The sequence below is a fragment of the Rhinatrema bivittatum genome, chromosome 3 (genome assembly GCF_901001135.1).
Source record: "Rhinatrema bivittatum chromosome 3, aRhiBiv1.1, whole genome shotgun sequence".
NCBI lineage: Eukaryota > Metazoa > Chordata > Amphibia > Gymnophiona > Rhinatrematidae > Rhinatrema > Rhinatrema bivittatum.
The window spans coordinates 535966266-535992081 of NC_042617.1; the positions used below are offsets into that span (position 1 = coordinate 535966266).

Below are 25816 nucleotides of genomic sequence, written 5' to 3' on the forward strand. Positions count from 1 at the left end.
GCCAATGAAAATCGTTGGAGTGAATAAACTTGGTGGTTGCAAAAAAACCCATAAATTTTTGTGATTTCTCAGATCATGTGTCAAAATCCTTTAATGCAAGGTCCACACAAGACATTTACCAACAGCAAGATTGCTTGTTTAAAACATAATGGGAACAACACATGCTCCAGGCATAAGAGGATTCCAAGTGAGTCTGCTAAACCTATAGTACAGATAAATTCAAAAGTAACATGGTTTTATTTTAAAAGGGAAATCTGTTTGGTCCCAAGGCATTCTGGAAATCCAACTCCCAAATGTTGATTGCATGAGGCCAGTACATCTAAGGTATTTGTGCATGTGTTGAAATCCTTTATTCCTGTTCATACCCCAGATTGGTCCAGACTACTGGGTTTCGACTCCCTGCCAGCAGATGGAGAGATGGAGACAGAAAAGAAAAGCTTTACTGGCACTGCTACCTTAACCAAGATTGCCACCTGCAGTCCCTCAGTATTTCTCTGTCTCCAGTAGATTGTAGAGGTGTAAAACCTGCAGTCTGGAGTTTAAAAAAAAAAAAAAAAAAAGAGGAAGAAGAATTTCTTTCAGGAGCTTCCTCCTAAGGGGTTGTTAGATCCCTGGTGAGGGCAATTCTCCCTGATTGAGTTGGACAAGCAGAGGGTTGGTGACTCTTGGTACTGACTCGTCCCTGGACACTGAGGGGATTTTGATTAGCTGGTGGCCCAGTTCCCTTGATTCCTTGGAGAGCCCTCTGGAAGTAGCAACCACTCTGCAGCATTTAGGAAAGTACTTTTTGTCTTTATCTATTACAAAAAAAAAAAAGAAAGAAATGACCTGTATTGTTTTACACAGGGGCTTGGAGAGGGTTTCTTGACTTCAACTCGTTCTGTGAGTGATCGCTGATCCCACCAGACACAGGTGAGAGCCGGCGGTAACTGGGGGTTCCGGCGTTGACAAGACCGTGTAGCGAGTGACAAGGAGGCAGCACATACGGGACATACATGGCGCTGGCCAAGGACTGAGGCAAGGCCTGTCGCTCGTGTTGGACGACCCTAAGGTAATCCAGTGGTTTTGTAGGAAGAGTTGTGGCCCTTGATTCCACGTGCTTAAGCAGCTAGGCATCAAACGTCCTCAGATGGAGACGGACCAGGAAAGGGTGTACACCATCATGGTCGGCTTGAGAGGTCCAGCTAAGGCCTTTCCCTTCCGCAAGCAAGTAAAGCACCTGGTCATCAGGGAGTGGGACACCCTTGAGACCATGGCAACATTGTACCCGTTGCTGGAGGAGACACTCAAGATTTTGATGCTTCTGACAGTAGACACTTTGGTCTCAGGAGTAAGCAAGAAAACCACCATTCCAGTAACAGGGTCTGCCACCTTGAAAGATGTGCAGAACCGTAAGCTGGAAGTTCACCTTAAGAGGATTTTTGAGGTTTCTGCTTTGGGTATCCGGGCTGTGGTATGCGGCAGATTTCTGCATAGAAGCTGGGTTCAGCAGTTGCAAGTGAAGGAGACGTCGTCATCGTCCTCCATTAAGCAGGTGGAGCACTTGGAGGCAGCGGTGGCCTATATAGTGGATGCCTTTTATGACTTGATTAAGACATCCTCCAGAGTTATGATGTCAGCATAGAGAGAGGAATAACCAGTAAGAAAAAAGAGGTGATAATGCCCTTGTACAGGTCCTTAGTGAGACCTCACCTGGAGTACTGCATTCAATATTGGTGCCCATAACTCAAAAGGGATAAAGTCAGGACAGAAGTGGTCCAAAGAAGAGTGACCAAAATGGTGAGGATCAGCACTGGAAGACTTATGAGGAGAGGCTGATGGATCTGAATATGTACACCCTTGAAGAAAGAAGGTGCAAGGGAGATATTATACAGACCTTCAGATATCTGAAAGGTTTTAATAATGCACAATTGTCAAACCTTTTCCATTGGAAAGAAATCAATAGAACTAGGAAATGAAACTCCAGGGAGGATGACTCAGAACCAATGTCAGGAAATATTTCTTCTCTGAGAGGATGGTGAAAGCCTGGAATGCCCTTCCAGAGGAGATGGTGAAGACAAAAACAGTCAAGGAATTCAAAGGGGCATGGGATAAACACTATGGATCCCTAAAGGCTAAATGATAGAAATAAAGAAAAGAGTACATGGGAGTAACTGGGGGTAACTTGCTGGTATGGCAGTTGCTACTCTTAAAAGTATCAAGGCTTAATGCAACTCCATAATTGCTCTCTGCTTCAACAGCAGTGACTGACAAAAAGGGGAATTGGATTCAGACAGCAACCAATAAGGGCACCAACTTTTATGGTTTGGGGAACAAATATAAATGGGGATAACTAGCTGTTGAGGCACTTACTACCCTTAATCACTAAGCCTGATACTTTAGATGCAACTCCAACATCGGTGTCTGCTTTCACACCAACAGTTAAGGGAAATTGCATAATTGTTGCAATGTACAAGTAATATCTCTGTTTCCATTGTAAAAATGTTCCTACATATAATTTAAAATGTTCCTACGTATGTTAATGTTACAATGTAAAAATAGTACAACCCCACCGTCATACTATTACCTGTTATAATGTGAACCGATGTGATGTACCCCAACGAATGTCGGTATATAAAAGCAAATAAATAAATACATAAAATAGCATCCGAGGGCCCTGATTTTTATGGTCTGGTAAACTGATAAGCATGGGGGTAACCTGCACAATGCAGCAGATACTGGCATAAACTTGCTGGGCAGCCTGCGTGGATCATTTGGTCCTCTTCTGCCATTATTTCTATGTTTCTGTGTTTCTATATATTGCCAGAGGACAAGCCAATGGGGGGGGGGGGGGGAAGAAATCCTTTTCCACCAGTTTGTGTTTTAGAGACTATAGATGATATCCACAGAACAGAGGCCCTTTGACAGTACAGAGATGAAGCTCGGGCAGGACCCAGTCCTTTTGATGTGAGCAAAAACTGAACCGAGATACCACTGGTCAAGGAACTGGGGGAGCTAAGTCTTCACATTGAAATGGGGCCAGTCCACGCTTCTCTTCTGGCTGTCGAGTGGGTCCACTACCACATTTACAGGTAGTGGACCAGAATCACAACGGACCAGTGGGTCTTGGGAGTGATAAAATGACAACTACACATCAGAATTTACACGCCCGATGTGTGAAGCCTTCATCGTCTCCACTTGTGCTACTCACACCAAACAGATAGCAGTTCGCAACACAGTGCACCGCTTGCAATAGCTAAGAGTGATGATTCCATTTCCCCAAGAAGAACGGAGAAAAGGTTGGATCAATATGGAACAGGGTATGGAGTTGGAAATCCCGGATTGGGTGATAGGGTCTGCCGACCCCAGCTTTTCCGATTGGAAAGTGGTGTGTCAGGGCCAGACCATGTAGGGTCAAAGGAGAAGGCATCATGGTCTATCAATCAGTTAGTGATGAGAGCAGTGCGCTTTTCCTTATTTTTCTTTCTGCCATGGTTACAAGGTCAGGCAGTGCAAGTTCTATTGGACAATGCAATGACAGTGATATATCAACTGGCAGGGAGAGACTAAAAGTCGGATAGTTTCTCAGGAGGCTCAGTTGTTGGTTTACTGGACGGAGCAGCCTCTGGTAGTTCTGGCAGCATCTTACATAGCTGGGGTAGACAACATGAGGGTGGATTTTCTCAGCAGGCAAAAGTTGGACCCCAGAGAATGGGAGCTGTCAGAGGAAGCAATGCTTCTCGTTCGGGCCAGATGGAGAATGCTTCTCATGCACTTGATGGCATTGAGACAAAACGCCAAGGCAGTATGCTTTTACAGTTGCAGGCAAGAACACAGAGCAGTAGGAATTGATGCTTTGGTGTTACCATGGCTACCAGGGATTCTTTACATCTTTATACCATGGCCGATCCTGGGCAGGGTGCTACAGGCAGGGTGAACTGATTCTAATGGCTTTGGAATAGCCATGTCGACCTTGGTTCGCGGACCTAGTAAACTTGGCGGTGAATGGTCCATTAAGGTTCAGTCACCTTCCAAGAAAGTTGTGCCAGAGACCCATATTTGTGGATCCTGGTGTATTGCTTCTGTCTCGTGGCTTCGTTTTTGAGAGGAACCGGTATTCCTAAGATGTCATTGCCACCTTACTGCAGGCTGGACGGCCGTCCATATCCTTGCCTTATGTTAGGTGTGGAGTATTTTTTTAAGCTTATTGTGTTGAACAGAGCATGCAGCCTACTCAGGCTTCAATTTCCTATACCTTGACCTTTTTACAAAAAGGTCTAGTGAGGAGTCTAGCCTCTAATTTCTTTCGGGTACAGATGGCAGCTTTATGCTGTCTTCAAGTGCGGTGCATCCAGCTGTGATTCATTTAATTTGAGGGGCAAATGCGGGAGGTTTGTCCCTTGTAGAATCTTAATTTGATGATGAGGGTGTTGTGTGAGGCTCCATTCAAGTCATTGCTGGGGCACCTCTAAAGGATTTAACCCTGAAAGTGGGTTTTTTTTTTTAGTGGTAATTTGTTCAGCCAAAAGAATTTCAGAGCTTCATGTGTTGGTTTTTAAAGATCCCTTTCTTCAGTTTCCAGAGAATGGGGTATCCTTGCAAATGGTGCCCTCATTTCTGCTGAAGATTGTTTCATCCTTTCTTCTTAGTCAATTCGTTTTTACAAATTTGGATTTGGCTGTGCCACATGTGAAGGTACTTCGTGTATTGGATATGAGGCGAAGTTATTAAGGCATTTCTAGGTGACTAATAGTTTCCAGAGATCAGATCATATTTTTGTGCTTTGGAATGGGCCAAGAAAGGGGTGGAAGGCATCCAGGCTACTATTGCGAGATGGCTGAAGAACGCGACTACCTTGGCTTGTCAGAGGGTCTAAGGGCTCACTCGACTCAGGCATAGGCAACCTCACGGGCTGAGTGTCAGTTGGTTTCTTCACAATAAATATGTTGGGCGGCTACTTGGAAGTAGTTACGCATTTTCTCCAGACATTACTGGTTGGATCCGGACTCTGAGGGGTTTAGAGAGAGAATATTATGAGTGGATCTATTACATTCCTGCCCAGTATAGGAGAGCTTGCATACATCTAGGAGTCTGGACTGATCTGGGTTATAAACAGGAAAGGAAAATTGCTGGTGGCTGAAAAGAATTGGTAAGTACTGCTTGGGAAAGTTTTTTTAGAATTTAAAAATTTTGGGGAGAAATAAACTATTGGGATATATTTTTTAGTGTGTTAGTATTAAATAGCTAGTCAGAAGGCAGGCAAAATAACCAGGAGTTTTGTGTGTTTATATTAAATAGCTAGTCAGAGGGCAGGCAAAAACCAGGAGTCCAATCTCTTGAGGCTAGAGTGGCAGACCTGGAGTAGCTGAGGCAGACAGAGAGGTATATAGATGAGACCTTCAGGGACACAGTAGCCAAGTTCAACTCCAGTCTGGATCCCTGGTGCTTCCATGGTGGAGGAAAATATCCTGATCGGAGAGCATCAACCTGGTGCAGCAGGAAACGATCCTGTAACAAGGATCTCACACCGAGGATGTATCTCCCAGGGCTACAGCCCAGAAGGAAAGAGTTATGTGAGCCGTCATAGTTGGTGATTCGATTATTAGGATTGTAGACAGCTGGGTGGCTGGTGGGCATGAGATCGCTTGGTAACATGCATACCTGGTGTGAAGGTGGTGGACCTCATGCGCCACCTAAATAGGCTTTTAGACAGTGCTGGGGTGGAGTCGGCTGTTGTGGTACATGTGAGCACCAACAACATAGGAAAATGTGGGAGGGAGGTTCTGGAAACCAAATTTAGGCTCTTAGGTAGAAAGCTGAAATCCAGAACCTCCAAAGTAACATTCTCTGAAATGCTCCCTGTTCCACAATAAGGTCTCCAGAGGCAGGTAGAGCTCCGGAGTCTTAATGCATGGATGAGATGCTGGTGCAAGGAAGAGGGATTCACTTTTTTAAGGAACTGGAGAACCTTTTGGGAAGGGGAATCTTTTCCAAAGGAATGGACTCCACCTTAACCAGGGTGGAACCAGGTTGCTGATGTTAACCTTTAAAAAGGAGATAGAGCAACTTTTAAACTAAATCAAAGGAGAAAGCCAACAGTCGCTCAGCAGCACATGGTAAATAGGGAGGTATCTTCAAAGGATACTAAAGAAGTATTAGAGTTAGGGCATCCCAATAGAGAGGTTCCAATAATAAGAAAACTAGTCCAAGTGCTATAATTAAAAACTCATCTGAGCTAAAAGATTCCAATTTAGCCCAGTCAACTGAAAAGTAGAATGTTAACACAAACAAAAAATGCACTTTGAAATGTTTGTATGCTAATGCCAGAAGTCTAAAAAGTAGATGGGAGAGTCAGAGTGTATAGCAGTGAATGATGATATATAAAATTGGCATCTCAGAGACATGGTGGAAAAAGGATAACCAATGGGATAGTGCTATACCAGGGTACAAATTATATCGCAATGATAGAGAGGAGCAACATGGTGGTGGGGTAGCGCTCTATGTCTGGGATGGCACAGAGTCCAACAGGATAAAGACCCTGCAAGAGACTAAATGCACAATCGAAAATTTATGGGTAGAAATCCCTTGTGTATAGGGGAAGAATACAGTGAAAGGAGTATAATACCGTCCACCTGGTCAAAAAGATGAGACTAACAGTGAAATATTAAGAGAAATTAGGGAAGCTAACCAGATTCGTAGTGCAGTAATAATGGGAGATTTCAATTATCCCAATATTGACTGGGTAAGTGAAATATTAGGACATGCTAGAAAGAAAAATTCCTGGATGGAATAAATGACAGTTTTATGGATCAATTGGTTCAGAAACCAACAAGAGAGGGAGCAATTTTAGATCTAATTCTCAGTGGAGTGCAGGATTTTGTGAGAGGTAACTGTTTATTCTAAAGAAAGTACAGCTGCAATAGGTAACTTGAGACTTTATTAGGGAAAGACAGAGACAAAGGGATAGGGACAAGGAACAGAACAAAGCACGAGGAAATAGTTTGTTCTGGGGGGCGACAGGTCCATACAACTGTACAATCACCCAGCCACCCCAAAGTTTCAGTAATGTGGATAATCTTTTATACCTTTCATACTGACCAATCAGAGTATATGCCGAGTGTTGATTCTAGATTAGAGCAGTGCATTTCATTTGAGAATATATTAGACCAATCAGCTAATGGGTCTGGGGTGTTGGCTGGCTGCATTCCAGCATGTTGGCAGGGTCCTCAGTAGTCTTAATCTAAAACTAGCATTCTTGAATACAGCAGAGATGAGGTACTTCAGAAAGTCAGTGCATAATATAACATACATAACTGTGGTGGGGCTGCTTGGCAATAGTGATCATAATATGATCAAATTTGAATTAATGACTGGAAGGGGGGCAGTAAGTAAATCCATGGCTCTAGCACTAAACTTTCACTAAACTTTCAAAAGGGAAACCTTGATAAAACGAGAAAAATAGTTTAAAAAAAAAACAAAAACTTGAAAGGTGCAGCTACAAATGTTAAGAGTGTGCAACAGGTGTGGACACTGTTAAACAATACCATTTTAGAAGTGCAGCCCAGATGTATTCTAAGCATGAAGAAAGGTGGAAGGGAAGGTCAAACAATTGCCAGCATGGCTAAAAATTGAGGTGAAAGAGGTTATTTTAGCCAAAAGATCTTCATTCAAAAATTGGAAGAAGGATCCATCAGAAGAAAATAGGATAAAACATAACTATTGGCAAGTTAAATGTAAAACATTGATAAGACAGGCTAAGAGAAAATTTGAAAAAAAGTTGGCCTTAGAGGCAAAAACTCATAATAAAAACTTAAATATATCCGAAGCAGCCTGTGAGGGAGTCGGTTGGACCATTAGATGATCAAGGGGTTAAAGGGGCACATAGGAAAGATAAGGCCATCGTGGAAAGATTAAACAAATTATTTGCTTCGGTGTTTTGGGTTTTTTTTTTAATTTTATTTTTATTAAATTTCCACAATCACAAAAAATACATATGTCAAGAGATTAGATAAATAACCAAAAATATTTCTCGCATTAATTTTACCAAACAAATTTTCAAACCTATCAGATCTCTACATATTTTCTTAATAGGCAATCCGGGAGACCAAGGGTTTACTAAGCGAACAACGGTAATCAAATAAAAAGAAGCTCAAGAGGTACCCCCTACATTAATTTTAGACGTAACCCCCACGCAACATAATCTAGGAGTGTGAATCCAGATAGGCCCTTAACTGTGAAGGCTCGAAGAACAAATACTTGGAATTTTGAAAATGAAGAAGACATTTGAACAGATATCTTAGAGAGAATTTTGCTCCTCGTGACACCACCTTGTCTCTCATCGAAATAAACTTCTTTTGCCATTCCTGCGTAGACCTTGCTATATCAGGAAATATCTAAACTCTTTGCCCATGAAATAATGACTTTGATTGTGAAAAAAAATCTTAGCACAGAATTTCTCTCTGATATAAACACAAAAGTTACAAGTAACGTTCTTCTTGCTTGAATGATAGTCTCTTGTGTTAAATCCAAAATATCCGTGATATTTAAGGACACTTCTTGAGGAGGATTTACAGGTATTTCATCCTTAAATGAAGGCAGGTAATACATTTTTGTAATAGCAGATAATGCTTCATCTGGCATTTTAAGAACTTGAATAAGAAAATTCCTAAAGAAATCCTTTGATACCAGATGCAAGTAAGGAAAATTCAAAACTCTTAGATTCAAAATCCTTGAGGAATTTTCCAATTTCATTGTGTGGATTATCTCTGATTGTATCAGGTTACTCTGAGCAGTTTCTACAGTAGAAACTCTTGTTTCCAAAACTTTAATTTTAGTAACGAAATTAGCCACTTGAGATTCCATAACTTGCATCTTAAGATTAGTGTCCTTCATTATTTGCGTTAGGGATAATATAGCTTTCTCTAAAGAAGACAGAGCATTCCATATAGAATCTAATGTTATCACGGACGGTTTAATCAACAATGTCTGAGGCATTAAGCATACCTTGGATTCCTTAACTCCTAGTTCCAGGGGGTTTCTGCCACTTTTCAGAGCTTCAGGGTTGTGGAGAGCTGCCATGGGGCCCTTGGAGTCCCATGTCAAGGGACTCTCTGAAGGCGGTGTCAAATGACGTCCCTTCTCAGAGCCTTTTCTCCAGCTTTATCTCTCCAGACAGGGAAAGTGGCGATACCAACAAATCTCAGTCCTCCACCGAAGTCTTAAATGGTGGCTCTGGAACCGTCGGTGTACTAGGGCTCAACGATGTCTCTTCTGCTAATCGCCCCGACATTCGCTCCATGCCGGTAGCTGAAGCGGCTCCACCCTCCAGTGCTTGAAGTAAGGGTGACGCAAAGAACGCCTCAATCCGTGGTTGCTGTAGTTCTGATCCAGGAGAAGATGCCGTATTTGCCGGAGCTTAGCTTTTCTTTTGGTATGTGGCATTTTTTGTTATAGGAAACAAGAGTAAAGGAATTCAGAGAGAGCTTCTGTGCATCCTCTTCAGTCGGCAGCCATCTTGGTCTGTGTTCGCTTCGGTGTTTACTGAAGAGGATGTTGGGGAGATACCTGTTCCAGAGATTGTTTTCAAGGGTGATGATTCAGATGAACTGAACCAAATCATGGTAAACCTGGAAGATGTGGTAGGCCAGATTGACAAACTGAAGAGTAATAAATTACCTGGACCAGATGGTATACAGCCCAGGGTTCTGAAAGAAGTAAAAAATGAAATTTCAGACCTATTTCAGTTAATTTGTAACCCATCACTAAAATCATCCATTGTACCTGAAGACTAGAAGGTAGCCAATGTAACCCTGATATTTAAAAAGGGCTCCAGGGGTGATCCAGGAAACTAGAGACCGGTGAGCCTGCCTTCAGTGCTGGGAAAAATCGTGGAAACTGTTATAAAGAATAAAATCACAAAACATTTAGATAGACATGGTTTAATGGGACACAGCCAGCTTGGATATACCCAAGGGAAGTCTTGCCTCACAAATCTCCTACATTTTTTGGAAGGGGTGAATAAATATGTGGACAAAAATAAACCGGTAGATGTGGTGTATTTGGATTTTCAGAAGGTGTTCGACAAAGTCCCGCATGAGAAGCTTCTAAGAAAACTAAAACGTCATGGGATAGGAGGCAATGTCCTTTTCTGTATTGCAAACTGGTTAAAAGACAGGAAACAGAGAATAGGATTAAATGGTCTGTTTTCAAAGTGGAAAAAGGTAAACAGTGGAGTGCCTCAGGGTTCTGTTCTTGGACTGGGGCCTTTTAATATATTTATAAATGATCTGGAAAGGGGTATGACAAGTGAGGTAATCAAATTTGTGGATGACACAAAATTATGCAGAGTAGTTAAATCTCAAGAGGATTGTGATAAATTGCAGGAGGACCTTGTAAGTCTGGAAGACTGTGCTTCCAAATGGCAGATGCAATTTAATGAGGACAAGTGCAAGATGATGCATGTAGGGAAAAATAACCCTTGCTGTAGTTACATGATGTTAGATTCCATCTTAGGAGTTACACCCAGGAAAGAGATCTAAGCGTCATAATGGATAATACATTGAAATTGTCAGCTCAGTGTTCTGTGGCAGTCAAAAATGCAAACAGAATGTTAGGAATTATTAGGAAGGGAATGGTGAATAAGACAGAGGATGTCATAATGCCTCTGTATTGCTTCATGGTGGGACCGCATCTCAAAAAAGATATAGTTGACCTGGAGAAAGTGCAGAGAAGGTTGACCAAAATGACAAGGGGCATGAAACTGCTCCCCAATGAGGAAAGGCTAAAGAAGTTAAGGCTGTTCAGTTTGGAGAAGAGATGATTGAGGGGGGATATGATAGAGGTCTACAAAATCATGAAAGGACTTGAACAGGTTAATGTAAATCAGTCATTTACTTTCTCAGATAATAGAAGGACTAGGGGGAACTCCATGAAGTTAGCAAGTAGCTCATTTAAAACAAATTGGAGAAAATTATTTTTCACTCAACGCATTGGTAAACTCTGGAATTCATTCCCAGAGGATGTATTTATGGCAGAAGGTGTAACACAGTTTAAAAAAGGTTTGGATAAGTTCCTAGGGGAGAAGTCCATAAACTTATTAATCATTAAGGAATAGTAGCTTGGGATTTATTTAATGTTTGGTTACTTGCTAGGTACTTGTGACTTGGATTGACCACTGTTGGAAACAGGATGCTGGGCTTGATGGATCCTTGTTCTGACCCAGTATGGCATCTCTTATGTTCTTATGAGACCGGCAAGGTAATCAATCATAGTAGACTTGGAGGCCATAAGGTAAGACAGAACAGCTCAGGAGGGCATAGATAATGGCAGGGAGGCCTGAGAAGCCGCAGAGCAAGGCAGAGGTCCTGGAAGGGCCCAGAACAAGGCAAGATGCCACAGAGCAAGGTGAGAGGCCAAGAGAGGCCACAAGGCAAGGCAGAAGGCCCAGAGGCCACAAGACTAAGCAAGGTAGAATAGTGAGATAAGAGTGGCCAGGTCAGAGAGCGGAGATGATATAATGAAGAGGCACTGAGGAATTGAGCATGCTGGGTTAAGTAGGGCTGAGGCCGAGGTGTAGTGTGACTAGTGAAGAGGTAGCTGGCAGAGCTAGGAGTGAGGCTTGCTGAGGACTCCTGGTGGAAGTAAGGTTGCACAGCAGGCAGAACTTTGGTATGGGGAGACTTCATAACAGGCAAAACCATGACATCATGGATAGGAGTTCCCTTCAGTAGAAAGACTTACTCAATACTTTCCAATTTATTGATAGAGGTATCAATACCCTTTGATAGGGACTATATCTTCTACTGCCCAAGACACAAAGGGGTACATTTTATAAAAAAGCGCGAGCGTGTACTTTTGTTCACACACCAGGCGCAAACAAAAGTACACCGGATTTTATAAGATACGCGCGTATCTTATAAAATCCGGGGTCGGCGCGCGCAAAGGGGTGCACATTTGTGCACCTTGCACACACCAAGCCCTGCGCGCGCTGCCCGGTCCCTCCGCCTCCCCCCACCTTCCAATCCCTTCCCCTACTAACCCACCCCCCCAGCCCTATCTACACCCCCCTACCTTTATTCCCAAAGTTACGCCTGCTCGAGCTGGCTGCCGGCACGCCAGGTTCCGGTCCGGGGGCTGGTCTGGAGGCCATGGCCACACCCCTGGGCCGGAACCATGCCCACGGCCATGCCCCCGGAACACCCCCCAGGATGACGCGCTGCCGCGACACACCCCTGACATGCCCCCCCAGGAAAGCCCCGGTACTTACGGGCGTCCTGGCGCTTGCGCGCGCCGCCGAGCCTATGTAAAATAGGCTCAGCACATGCAGGGGGGGGTTTGGGGTAGGTTTTCGGGGATTACGCGCGTAACCCTTTGAAAATCTACCCCAATATGTATAATAGGCTTAACTATTTCCTGTGCTCTCCATACTTAGTCTAAGATTTCCATGACTGACATCCTGGTTAGTTCTCCCTCTGATCATCACCCTGTTGAGATAACTGTCTCCTTTAAAGCTTCTCAGCCCAGGGCTTTTTCTTGGAGACTTAACACATCCCTATTGGGTGATAAGCATTTTCCTATCCTCTTTAAAAAGGCAGATACTAATTTTAATGCCTGCAATCCAACGGAGGATTACCTGCCTGTTCTGAGTTTGGAGGCATTTAATGCCTTCTTGAAATGGAAAATAATTATGCCAGTTTCCTTCAGCGTGAGCAGAGGAAGGTGGACGAGCTTCTGGTTAAAATTTAGATTTAGAGGCTCAACACAAGACAATTTGTTCAAATCAAATACTGAAATGATTAGCAGATAACAGAAGGGAGCTTAAGTCCCTAGAAATTGGGAAAACTGGAAAAGTACTAAAATATACCAAACTGAAATTCTTTGAGCATGGCAATAAGCAAAGGGCTTTCTAGGTTGGAGCTGTTAAAAAGAAGGCATGCAGATCAAACATACCTAGTGTCAGGATGCCGGATGGAGATACTACCATGGACTTAAAGGCTATTGAATGCTCTTTTGTTCAGTATTTTCAAGATTTATACAAGGCTCTTACAGGCCAATTCAGTAAAGTCCGCGGGAGAGCGAACGCCCGCTCTCCTGGCGCGCGCACAGGCCACTCGCCTGTGCGCACGATAAAGTATTTAAATGAGGCCCGGCGGTAGAAACGGGCATCCCTAGCACCTCCTTTTTGACAGGAGCGGCGGCTGTCAGTGGGTTTGACAGCCGACGCTCAATTTTGCCAGCGTCTGTTCTCGAGCCTGCTGACAGCCACAGGCTTGGAAAGCGGACGCCGGCAAAATTGAGCGTCCGGTTTTCGACCCAACAGCCACCGACCGACTTCCAATTTTTTTTTTCTTTAACTTTTTTTACTCTTCGGGACCTCCGACTTAATATCGCCATGATATTAAGTCGGAGGGTGCACAGAAAAGCAGTTTTTACTGCTTTTCTGTGCACTTTCCCGGTGCCGGAAGAAATTAGCGCCAACCTTTGGGTAGGCGCTAATTTCTAAAAGTAAAATGTGCGGCTTGGCTGCACATTTTACTTTCTGAATCGTGCGCGAATACCTAATAGGGCCATCAACATAGCCTTCAACATGGGAAAACGCGTGTCCAATGGCAGGTAAACAGTGCGCTCCAACGGAGCGCACTGTTTACCTGCCATTGGACACGCGTTACAGTACAGTGCGCTCCGTTGGAGCGCACTGTACTGTAATGGCCTGAAAATGAGGTTAGCACGATGCTATCCAATAACTTTTGTGTCACTGACTCTGCCTACAGTTATAGACACCCCAAAAGACCAGTTGGTAGCTCCAATTTTGATGCTCGGGATCCAGCACTCCCAGGTGAGAAATGTTCTAGCCCAGATGGGTACCACATAGAATTCTTTAAAACATTACTACTTGAGGTGACATCTTTCCTGTTGCCAGTATATAATCTTGTGGGTGATGCAGATCTATCTTTTGGTGATATGACCAATGCCAATTTCTTGCTACTTTATAAAAAGGGAAAGGATGCCTTGGATTATAGCCAATATCCCTTTTTGAACTCTGTCATTAAGATTCTTTCAAATATATTAGTAGAAGTGCTGAAAAGTGGAATATAAAAATGTACATAAATAAAATTAAAAAAATAAAAGAAGGGAGGCCAGGCCAGAAGTAATATAGCGAAATTGAAAGGTGATGAAGAACAATGTGTGGAGAGTAATGAAGAAATGGCAGAAATGTTAAACAAATAGTTTAGTTCGGTGTAGGGGGGATGACTCAGAACCAAAGTCAGGAAATATTTCTTCACGGAGAGAGTGGTGGATACCTGGAATGCCCTTCCGGAGGAGGTGGTAAAGACGAAAACAGTCAAAGAATTCAAAGAGGCATGGGATAAACACTGTGGATCTCTAAAGGCTAGAAAACAGAAATGAGATAAGCGTGCAGGGGGGTAACTTGCTGGTGCGGTGGTTACTACCCTTAGTAGAAGGCATGGAGATGACTAAACTTAACCAATTACCCTTGATGCTTTTAATGCAACTGCAACTTTGCTCCCCATTTAGACGGCTACAGAACGGAAATGAAGGATAGCATGCAGGGGGATAATTTGCTGGTGCAGCAGTTACTACCTTTATCAGATGCTCCCCGCTCAGACAGCGGGGGGAAAAGAGGAATTGATTCAGATGACAACTGAGGGCCCACACTTCTATGGGCTGGGATACTGGTACACAGACATAAGGGAAAAAAGCACAGGACTGCTTCTATGGCTAAGTCCTAAAGAATATGAAGAAAGCATGCATGGGGGTAACTTGCTGGTGCAGTGGTTACTACTAGGGATGTGCAGAGCAAAATTTTATGTTCATATTTCTTATGTCCGAAAGGGGGTCCCACTTGCGGCCAATATGGACATAAAAAAAATCTAATGAGTTGGGTATATGTACATATGTCGCCCATTAAAGTCAATGGGGGAAGGATTTCCAGCCTATTTTTGGCTGCAGAATTGTGGTTTTCTTATCAATTGGCCCAGGAGAGAGTTCCCTTTCCTTTGTGCAGGGAAGTACTCCCTGGAAAGGGTCCACCCCTAGAGTTGTGTGTACCCGGTGTTTACATTGGCGTCCAGTGAATATCGTTGGCGTCTAGTGAATTCCGTTGGCGTCTAGTGAATTCAGACGGTACTTACGCACTTCAGCAGATGACAAAGGAATTGGAGGATCTCTCAGAAATAAGAATACGTGTGGGAACACAAGGTCTGGATGAACAGGCAGGCACAGCAATGGAGTTAAAACAGCAGTAGGAACACAAGGCCTGGATGAACAGGCACTTCCTTCGAGGACAGAGGTCAATCCCAGCTAGGGACACAAGGCCTGCATGAACAGGCACAGGAACTAGGTTAAAACACTGGTAGCTCGCCAGCATCTTTCTGATGCATGCTAGAATATTGGCAGCGGTGTGGGCATGGTCCGTCAGGTGGGTGTGCAGTAAAGCCCACCTCCACCCTCATGCTTGTTCAGGGAAGGACTCCCTGGAACGGGTCCACCCCTAGAGTTGTGTGTACCCGGTGTTTACATTGGCGTCCAGTGAATATCGTTGGCGTCTAGTGAATTCCGTTGGCGTCTAGTGAATTCAGACTGTACTTACGCACTTCAGCTGATGACAAACGAATTGGAGCCTAGGATCTCTCACAAATAAGAATATGTGTGGGAACACAAGGCCTGGATGAACAGGTACATCATTCGAGGACAGAGGTCAATTCCAGCTAGGGACACAAGGCCTGCATGAACAGGCACAGCAACCAGGTTAAAACACTTGTGGGAACACAAGGCCTGGATGAACAGGCACAGCCACTGAGTTAAAACACCTGTGGGAACACAAGGCCTGGATGAACAGGCACCGCCACTGAGTTAAAACACCTGTGGGAACACAAGGCCCGGAAGAATGGGCACAGCAACTGAGTTAAAACACCTGTGGGAACACAAGGCCTGGATGAACACGGATACTCGGATAGTAATTATGTGTTTTTTTAATGTATTTATATTCTTATTCGAAAACGTTTCTAGCACGTCATACTTGATTACACTCAGGTACTGTAGGTATTTCCCTATCCCCAGAGGAACACAAGGCCTGGATGAACAGGCACCGCCACTGAGTTAAAACACCTGTGGGAACACAAGGCCTGGATGAACACGGATACTCGGATAGTAATTATTTGTTTTTTTAATGTATTTATATTCTTATTCGAAAACGTTTCTAGCACGTCAGACTTGATTACACTCAGGTACTGTAGGTATTTCCCTATCCCCAGAGGAACACAAGGCCTGGATGAACAGGCACCGCCACTGAGTTAAAACACCTGTGGGAACACAAGGCCTGGATGAACAGGCAGGCACAGCAATGGAGTTAAAACACCAGTAGGAACATGGATGAACACTGATACTCGGATAGTACAATTTTTTTTTTATGGATTTATATTCTTTTTTTAAAAAGTTTATAGCACTTCATTTATTTTTATATTTATTTGTCATTTTTATATACTGACATTCTTGTATTCAATGCAAATCATACTTGCTTACACTCAGTTACTGTATGTATTTCCCTATCCCCAGAGGAACACAAGGCCTGCAGGAACGGGCACAGCAACGGAGTTAAAACACTTGTGGGAACACAAGGCCGGGATGAAGAGGCGCAGCAGTCGAGCACAGAGGTCGATCCCAGCTAGGGACACAAGGCCTGGATGAAGAGGCACATCATTCGAGGACAGAGTTCAATCACAGCTAGGGACACAAGCCGCGGAGGAAAAGACACTAACCAGGATCCTCCAAGCCCTCATTTTCTCCAAATTAGACTACTGCAACTCTACATTTCTTGGACTCCCTTCCTCATACACAAAACCACTCCAAATGGTTCAAAACGCAGCAGCCCGTCTACTAACAAACACTAGGAAAAGAGACCACATTTCCCCAGTCCTAAAAGACCTCCACTGGTTACCAATTCAGCTCAGAGTCATTTACAAATCCATCACCTTGATATACAAAATCTTTCACCAACACACCATAATCGACCTACAAATTCCTCTCCGTTTATACAAATGCACAAGACCGACCAGGGAAGCCTACAGAGGATGCCTCCTTGTTCCACCCTCCAAAACCACTTATCACAGCACCTTTAGAGATTGAGCCCTTTCCACAGCAGGTCCACCGTTATGGAACTCCATCCCCCCAGATCTCAGAAATGAACCTTGCCTCCTAACCTTTCGGAAAAGACTCAAGACATGGCTTTTCAGGCAAGCCTTCCCGAACTGCACCTAACACACACCATCAATAAATTCTCAGCTCAGAAGCTGTATATATTGGACGCCATATTTGTAATGTACTCTTGTATATTTTTATATTCTACACATGTATATAATTAACCTCCTCTATCCCTCTTTATTTCTTACACTCCCAGTTCATAGCCCCAGTTAATTGTAACTGCATCTCTTCACCACGTGTATTTATGTTATAGGTTGTTTTCTTTGCACCCCTGTTTTCTGTAAAGCGACATCATGTGAACGATTTCATGAATGCCGGTATAAAAAAAACCTTAAATAAATAAAATAAATAAGTAAGTACCGCAAGGGAAAGTTGAAAACAACTTTGAAGAGGGAGTTCAAGAGGGCGTGAAATTGTAAAGAGGTAAATGGGTGGGGTCCTTGCAGTCCGCCCGCAGGATTCAACCCGGCGGGTTCGGTCGGACCGGGGTTTCGGCGGATCCCCCACCCCTTTCGCGGGGGGGGCGGGGAACGCCTCCCGGACGGCCCCGGCCCCGTCCAGGAATAAAAAAAATAAAGTAAAGCAATAAAATCAATAAGTACGTAAGGGAAAGTTGAAAACAACTTTCAAGACCGAGTTCAAAAGGGCGGGAAACCGTTAAGAGTTAAACGGGTGGGGTGCGTGCAGTCCGCGGCCCCGGCCCCGTCCAGGAATAAAAAAATAAAGTAAATCAATAAAATCAATAAGTACGTAAGGGAAAGTTGAAAACAACTTTCAAGAGCGAGTTCAAAAGGGCGGGAAACCGTTAAGAGTTAAACGGGTGAGGTGCGTGCAGTCCACCTGGAGGATTGAACCCGGCGGGTTCGGTGGGACCGGGGTTTCGGCGGATCCCCCACCCCTTTTGCGGGGGGGGGGCGGGGAACGCCTCCCGGACGGCCCCGGCCCCGTCCAGGAATAAAAAAAATAAAGTAAAGCAATAAAATCAATAAGTACGTAAGGGAAAGTTGAAAACAACTTTCAAGACCGAGTTCAAAAGGGCGGGAAACCGTTAAGAGTTAAACGGGTGAGGTGCATGCAGTCCACCTGGAGGATTCAACCCGGCGGGTTCGGTGGGACCGGGGTTTCGGCGGATCCCCCACCCCTTTCGCGGGGGGGCGGGGAACGCCTCCCGGACGGCCGCAGGGCGCATTTCCTCCGCGGCAGAGCGCCGCAACCGGCTCCGTGTCGGCTGGGAAGGCCCAGGGGGGGCAGGTGGCCCGCCGCTCCGGCGGCGCGTGTTATAGTCCCCCCTGGCAGCAGCTTTGCCGTTTCCCCCGCCGTTTCCTCCTTCCCCTTTGCCAACTGTTAAGTAGTCTTAACCTCATTCACTACATCTATGCAGACGATGTTCAGATTCTTATTCCCATAACAGAATCTATTAACAAAGCCATCGCACTGGAACAACAGCTTACAAGCCACCACTAATCTCCTCAACAGTCTAAACCTGGTCCTCAATGCCTCTAAAACTAAACTCCTCTTCATTTCCTACAAGCAAGAAAACCTCCCATCTCAGATCCATCACAAACACCTTCTCACCCACAACCATGTGAGAGACCTGGGAGTAATTATAGACAACCGTCTTCACCTAAAGAATATGATCCAAACCACAACTATAAGATATAATATTATATCTTAATGGGCCTCGACAAAGGAAACTCTTTCCTATTGATCTTGTTAGACCTTTCCGCAGCGTTCGACACGGTCAACCACGCCATCCTCCTAAACCAGCTTTCGTCCATAGGAATCAGCGGCACTGTCCTATCCTGGTTCAAAACGTTTCTCAATTACAGAGGTTACAAAGTTAAACTCCAAAACAAGGAATCCTCAAGATTTGACTCTGTCATAGGAGTCCCTCAAGGTTCTTCATTGTCTCCGACCCTATTTAATATCTATCTTCTTCCTCTCTGCCAACTTCTTACCGACCTCAATCTAAAGTACTTCCTTTACGCAGATGATATTGAAATCATCATCCCTATCAAAGACACATACTGTAAAACTCTTGAGTACTGGGAAACATGCCACCAGAAAATCAAACAAGTAGTAAACAACCTACACCTCATCTTAAACTCATCCAAGACAGAAATCCTACTCATCTCTCCTGAAAACAATATCTCCAACACTACTCTTCCCACCAACCTACCTACCACACAAGTTAGAGAGTTAGGAGTGATAATAGACAACCGGCTAAACTTCAAGGCACATATCAACAAAACAACCAAAGACTGCTTCTATAAACTCCAGGTTCGGAAGAGGATAAGACCTCTTTTCCATGCTCAAGACTTCAGAACGATCATCGAAGCAGTCATTTTTGCGAAATTAGACTACTGCAGTTCCCTATTGCTAGGTCTGCCCTCATCCTATTCCAAACCACTACAGATGGTTCAAAATTCAGCAGCCCGATTACTAACAGGCGCAAGAAAGAGAGACCACATATCTCCCATTCTGAAAGAGTTACATTGGCTACCCGTCCACTTCCGTATCATCTATAAAGCCAGATGTGTCATCTTCAAAACTATTCATCAACGCATCTTATGCACTTTAGCTGATGACAAAGGAATCGGAAAATCTCTCAGAAATAAGAATACGCGTGGGAACACAAGGTCTGGATGAACAGGCACATCATTGGAGGACAGAGGTCAATCCCAGCTAGGGACACAAGCCGCGTAGGAAAAGAAACTAACCAGGATTCCCTCAGTAACGGCGAGTGAAGAGGGAAGAGCCCAGCGCCGAATCTCCGCCACTCCGGGTTCGGGGATCTGAACCCGACTCCCTTTCGATCAGCCGAGGACGACGGAGGCCATCGCCAGTCCCTTCTGAACGGCGCTCGCCTATCTCTTAGGACCGGCTGACCCATGTTGAACTGCTGTTCACATGTAACCCTTCTCCACTTCGGCCTTCAAAGTTCTCGTTTGAATATTTGCTACTACCACCAAGATCCGCACCTGCGGCAGCTCCACCCGGGCCTTTGGCCCGGGCTTCCGTGCCCACCGCGGCAGCCCTCCTACTCGTCGCGGCTTAGTCATTATTATTAGTTATATTCCGGGGTGGGTATGTTGATACATAAAGATTTCCATTTTGAACTTAAACAGTGTGTGCCAGACCCGGAGGGGCGTTATCTTATGCTGCTCATCTCGGTGGGAGGGGAATTGCTCACCCTTGTATCAGTTTATGGACCCAAGTTGCATAAAGAGTAGTTTTATTCCTCGTTAAACACACGTTTAACTAATGTGCAGGAAGGCTTATGCATTATAGGGGGAGATTCCAATATTACTCTTCAGCCCAACCTGGACAACTCAGCTGGGTGAAGAACTGATTCTAAACAGGCCAGGAAATCCCTGAGGACCCTTATGAATAGCCTGGGCCTCGTGGATGTATGGCGCTCTAGATATCCATGTTCAAGAAACTATACGTTCTACTCTCACCCGCACGACAGCTACTCACGCATTGACATGTTTATGTATATATTTGTTCTTAATAAAAAGGGTTAATAAAAAAAAAAAACCACTTGTGGGAACACAAGGCCTGGAGGAACAGGCACATCATTCGAAGACAGAGGTCAATCCCAGATAGGGACACAAGGCCTGGAGGTACAGGCACATCATTGGAGGACAGAGGTCAATCCCAGCTAGGGACACAAGTCGCGTAGGAAAAGAAACTAACCAGGATTCCCTCAGTAACGGCGAGTGAAGAGGGAAGAGCCCAGCGCAGAATCTCCGCCACTCCGGGTTCGGGGATCTGAACCCGACTCCCTTTCGATTGGCCCCGGGCGACGGAGGCCTTCGCCCGTCCCTTCGGAACGGCTCTCGCCTATCTCTTAGGACCGACTGACCCATGTTGAACTGCTGTTCACATGGATCCCTTCTCCACTTCGGCCTTGAAGAAGAATGCTCAGTCTGTTTAAAATAAGAAAATGAACGGACCCACTCTGAAGGACCATGCTCAGTCTGTTTAAAAGAACAAAATTAACGGACCCACTCAAGGACTATGCTCAGTCTGTTTAAAAGAACAAAATTAACGGACCCACTATGAAGGTCAATGCTCAGTCTGTTTAAAATAGCAATATCAACAGACCCACTCTGAAGGACAATGCTCAGTCTGTTTAAAATAACAAAATGGAACTGCCCAGCTAGGGACACAAGGCCTGGAGGAACAGGCACATCATTGGAGGACAGAGGTCAATCCCGGCTAGGGACACAAGGCCTGGAGGGACAGGCAAGCACAGCAATGGAGTTAAAACACTTGTGGGAACACAAGGGCTGCACAGTAGATGCCGGTCAGGCACAGCGATTCATGTCAAGAACATGTGCTGCAGTGCTTACATTATCTTGAGCATAGGAGGCAATTGGAACTGCTGCAAGGCTCCTTTCAATAGCTTTTATTCATCTTGCCATTCACAAGGAAAATCGGGAAAGCCAAGCAATGGCAGGTTTACTTTCAAAAACACTAGCATTTCCATCAAGACCGGTGACAGCCTTGAGCGGTGAGGGCTCATGATATCCCCTGTCATTGAAAAAACACGTTCACTGGGCACACTGGTTGGTGGACATGACAGATATCCTTCAGCCACTTTGGCTAGGTGTGGCCAGACAGTGGACTTGTGTGCCCAATATGCCAGCGGATCTGTCTGCGTGTTCTCTATCGGCTCTGAGAGATACCGTGTCACTGACAGCTCTGCTGCTGTCTCCTCCTGTGCTTGGGAGGGCTGAGAGTCACTCAATCCAGTTACTTTCTCTCTCGCTCGTTGCACAACTGATGTATCTTTATGGCCAACATGCCTTGGGTGTTCTGACGTTGAGGTGGACGCACTAATAATAGTATCTGTCACTGACACAGTCCTTCTCCTGCCAGGGCTAGCAGCAGCACAACTCTGTGACGTGCCTGCTGTTTCCACCTGTGCTTCAAGCCTAATCTGTCTCCGCCTATGGTGCTCCTGTTCACGGACCTGTGCTAACAACAGCTCCTTCACAAATGACAGACAATTGGTCTGTAGGGCGAGTTTACCTTTCACACGGGGATCACAGACAGAGGCGAGCATGTATGTGCTGTCCTCTGTTAAAGGCCTTAATCTGTCTTTCACCTGCTGCTGCAAAACGTCCACACACTGCAGCACCTCAGCAGTCATTCCCTCTTGCCGTTTAATGCCTTCCAAATGGTCATCCAGGAATTTCACTATAGGGATGATGTCAGCCAAGGTGGAACTTCTGGAACTCAGCTCCTCCGTGACGTCCTTGAAGGGCTGCAGGATTTTTACCAGCTGACTCATGACTAACCAATCGTGATGCCCTAGGGGATTCTGCACACCTATGTCTATTGTACCAGAAAGTTCATGAAGGGGTGTCTGCAGCTCCAGTAACCTCTCCAGCATCATAAAGGTTGAATTCCACCGGGTGGCAACGTCTTGAATGAGACGCTTCTGAGGCATATCCAAATCAGTCTGCTTTTCTCGGAGAACCTGCCCCGCCCTGACACTTCTGTGGAAGTGTGCTGCTATGTTCCTGCACTTGTGTATTAACCGACGCAGGTATTCAGTCTCCTTGTCCTTGGACTCCAAGCCCAAACCTGACTTCACTACCAGATGCAGAGTGTGTGCAAAACATCGGATGTTCTTAAACCGCCCATCGCTTATTGCCTTAACCATGTTTGCACCGTTGTCTGTGACAAAAAAGCCTGCCCGCGTTTTACTGTCTCGCTGGTGTACTTTCCAGCTCGCCAGCATCTTTCTGATGCATGCTAGAATATTGGCAGCGGTATGGGAATGGTCCGTCAGGTGGGTGTTCAGTAAAGCCCACCTCCACCCTGATGCTTGTTCAGTAATAGAGCTGCTGGCTGCCCCTGCCTCTGCCATGTCCCACCAGTGTGCTGTCAGAGAGAGGTAAGAGTGTGCAGCATTCATGGCGGTCCAGATATCGCAGGTGAAATGCACTCTTCCGTCTGCCTTACCTAGCAGTGCTTGCACGCGACTGACACAGTGCTTGTACAGGCTGGAGATGACCTTTCTACTAAATGTGGTTCTGGAGGGGACTTTGTAATTTGGAAGTACGACCTTCAAGAAACGTTTGAAACCCACATTCTCAACTAACTGCAGGGGCTGGTCATCAAGGGCAATCATTTCCCCAATGCTCCTGGTTACTACTTTTGCGGCTGCCTGCCTCCTACCCCGGGATAGCGTTACCGCACTCCACCCCATTTCCTCCATGGTGCATTGTCGCTTCTCCCACATGTCAGTGGGTTTCTGGCCTGCCGCCTGACTGCTAGAAGGGTATGGGGGGCGTGGGCTGACTCTGCTGCTTTCCTACCACTGCACCCTGGTTGGAAGGGGAAGGGGTCCCCTGACGGAAAATGCTACCATCCCCAGATGGCAGTAATCTTGTTGGGTGTTGCCTCTTAATATGATACTCCATGCCAAAATTTGACAGATGTCCCAGTTGCTTGCCTCTGCTAATATCCCTGGCACAGTAATTACACCGAGCATAACGCGGGTCTTCTGTCACTTTAAAATGTGCCCAGATCGCAGATTTCTTTTGTGATCCTCCTCTCTTTCCCGCCCTGGGGGTGGATGGTGGCACTGGAGTTGAGGTACTACTGGGTGTGGGTGGTGCACCCACTGCACCCGGCGAAGCAATGCCAGCGGGGGCAACAGTCACCCTCTGTCTCCCTTCTGACAGCTCTTCCTCCTCCTCGATATCAGTGGAATGTCTCCCCTGCCGCAGATTTCTGGAGGTGGAGGCTAAAACAGGACTAACTGACAATTCTACCGAAGATTGCTCAGGTATTACATCTTCCGTTTCTGATGAGAATCCCATCCAAGAAGATTCTTCTTCTGAATCAGAAGCTAACAGTGCCAGCGCTACCTTGTCACCACGAAGTTTTGCAGGACACTTCTGTCCCCTGGCTGCTCTTGGGTGTGTAACTTTTGTCTGGCTAGACTCTGCCTCCTCTTCACTCTCCTCCAAAACTACAGTGCCAGAAACACGTGCTGGCGATTGCAAAGTTTCATGGTCTGATTTCTTTTTTTTGCCATGGAACTGCCATCCCCTACAAAGACGTTTGATTGCGACAGTTGCCTTTTTACCTGTACTGGTGGTGTTGCGCTGGTGTCTTTTGCGGTGCCTCCGCTGCCATTCCCACTTAGTCGCTTGCATCTCCCTTTCCCTGACATTATGGATTTAATGTCAATGAGTACTAGTGGTAACACTGCCCACTGTCCCACAATAATAATGTTCGGTCAGTTTAAAATAACTAAATTAACAGACCCACTCAAGAAGAATGCTCAGTCTGTTTAAAATAACAAAATGAACGGACCAAGTCAAGGACAATGCAGTTAAGTCTGTTTAAAAATAGCAGATTGAACAGACTCGCTGAAGGGCAATGTTCACTCTGTTTACAATGCCCACTGCCTCACTGCCTGCCTGGCAATGCACGGAATGTGTCTGTCTGTGTGTGTGCAGTGAGTGCACAGAGAACCAGCTTCCTTTTCAGTAGATATGAGGCAGAGTACTGCCAGTGCCAGCCCTGGCACTGCCCACCCAGCACTGAACCAGTCAAGGACAATGCGGTTAAGTCTGTTTAAAAATAGCAGATTGAACAGACTCGCTGAAGGCCAATCTTCACTCTGTTTACAATGCCCACTGCCTCACTGCCTGCCTGGCAATGCACGGAATGTGTCTGTCTGTGTGTGTGCAGTGAGTGCACAGAGAACCAGCTTCCTTTTCAGTAGATATGAGGCAGAGTACTGCCAGTGCCAGCCCTGGCACTGCCCACCCAGCACTGAACCAGTCAAGGACAATGCGGTTAAGTCTGTTTAAAAATAGCAGATTGAACAGACTCGCTGAAGGGCAATCTTCACTCTGTTTACAATGCCCACTGCCTCACTGCCTGCCTGGCAATGCACGGAATGTGTCTGTCTGTGTGTGTGCAGTGAGTGCACAGAGAACAAGCTTCCTTTTCAGTAGATATGAGGCAGGGTACTCCCAGCCCTGGAACTGCTGCCCACCCAGCACTGAACCACTCAAGGACAATGCGGTTAAGTCTGTTTAAAAATAACAAATTGAACAGACTCGCTTAAGGCCAATCTTCACTCTGTTTATGCCCACTGCCTGCCTGGCAATGCACGGAATGTGTCTGTCTGTGTGTGTGCAGTGAGTGCACAGAGAACAAGCTTCCTTTTCAGTAGATATGAGGCAGGGTACTCCCAGCCCTGGAACTGCTGCCCACCCAGCACTGAACCACTCAAGGACAATGCGGTTAAGTCTGTTTAAAAATAACAAATTGAACAGACTCGCTTAAGGCCAATCTTCACTCTGTTTATGCCCACTGCCTGCCTGGCAATGCACGGAATGTGTCTGTCTGTGTGTGTGCAGTGAGTGCACAGAGAACAAGCTTCCTTTTCAGTAGATATGAGGCAGGGTACTCCCAGCCCTGGAACTGCTGCCCACCCAGCACTGAACCACTCAAGGACAATGCGGTTAAGTCTGTTTAAAAATAACAAATTGAACAGACTCGCTTAAGGCCAATCTTCACTCTGTTTATGCCCACTGCCTGCCTGGCAATGCACGGAATGTGTCTGTCTGTGTGTGTG

General features: G+C 45.4%; 1 protein-coding gene across 1 annotated transcript in view; it reads right to left on the minus strand.

The window, feature by feature from the left end:
- The window catches only part of LOC115088251 (E3 ubiquitin-protein ligase RNF19A-like), a 122008-nt gene that overhangs the window by 3036 nt on the left and 93156 nt on the right, over positions 1–25816 (minus strand). The window lies entirely within an intron of this gene.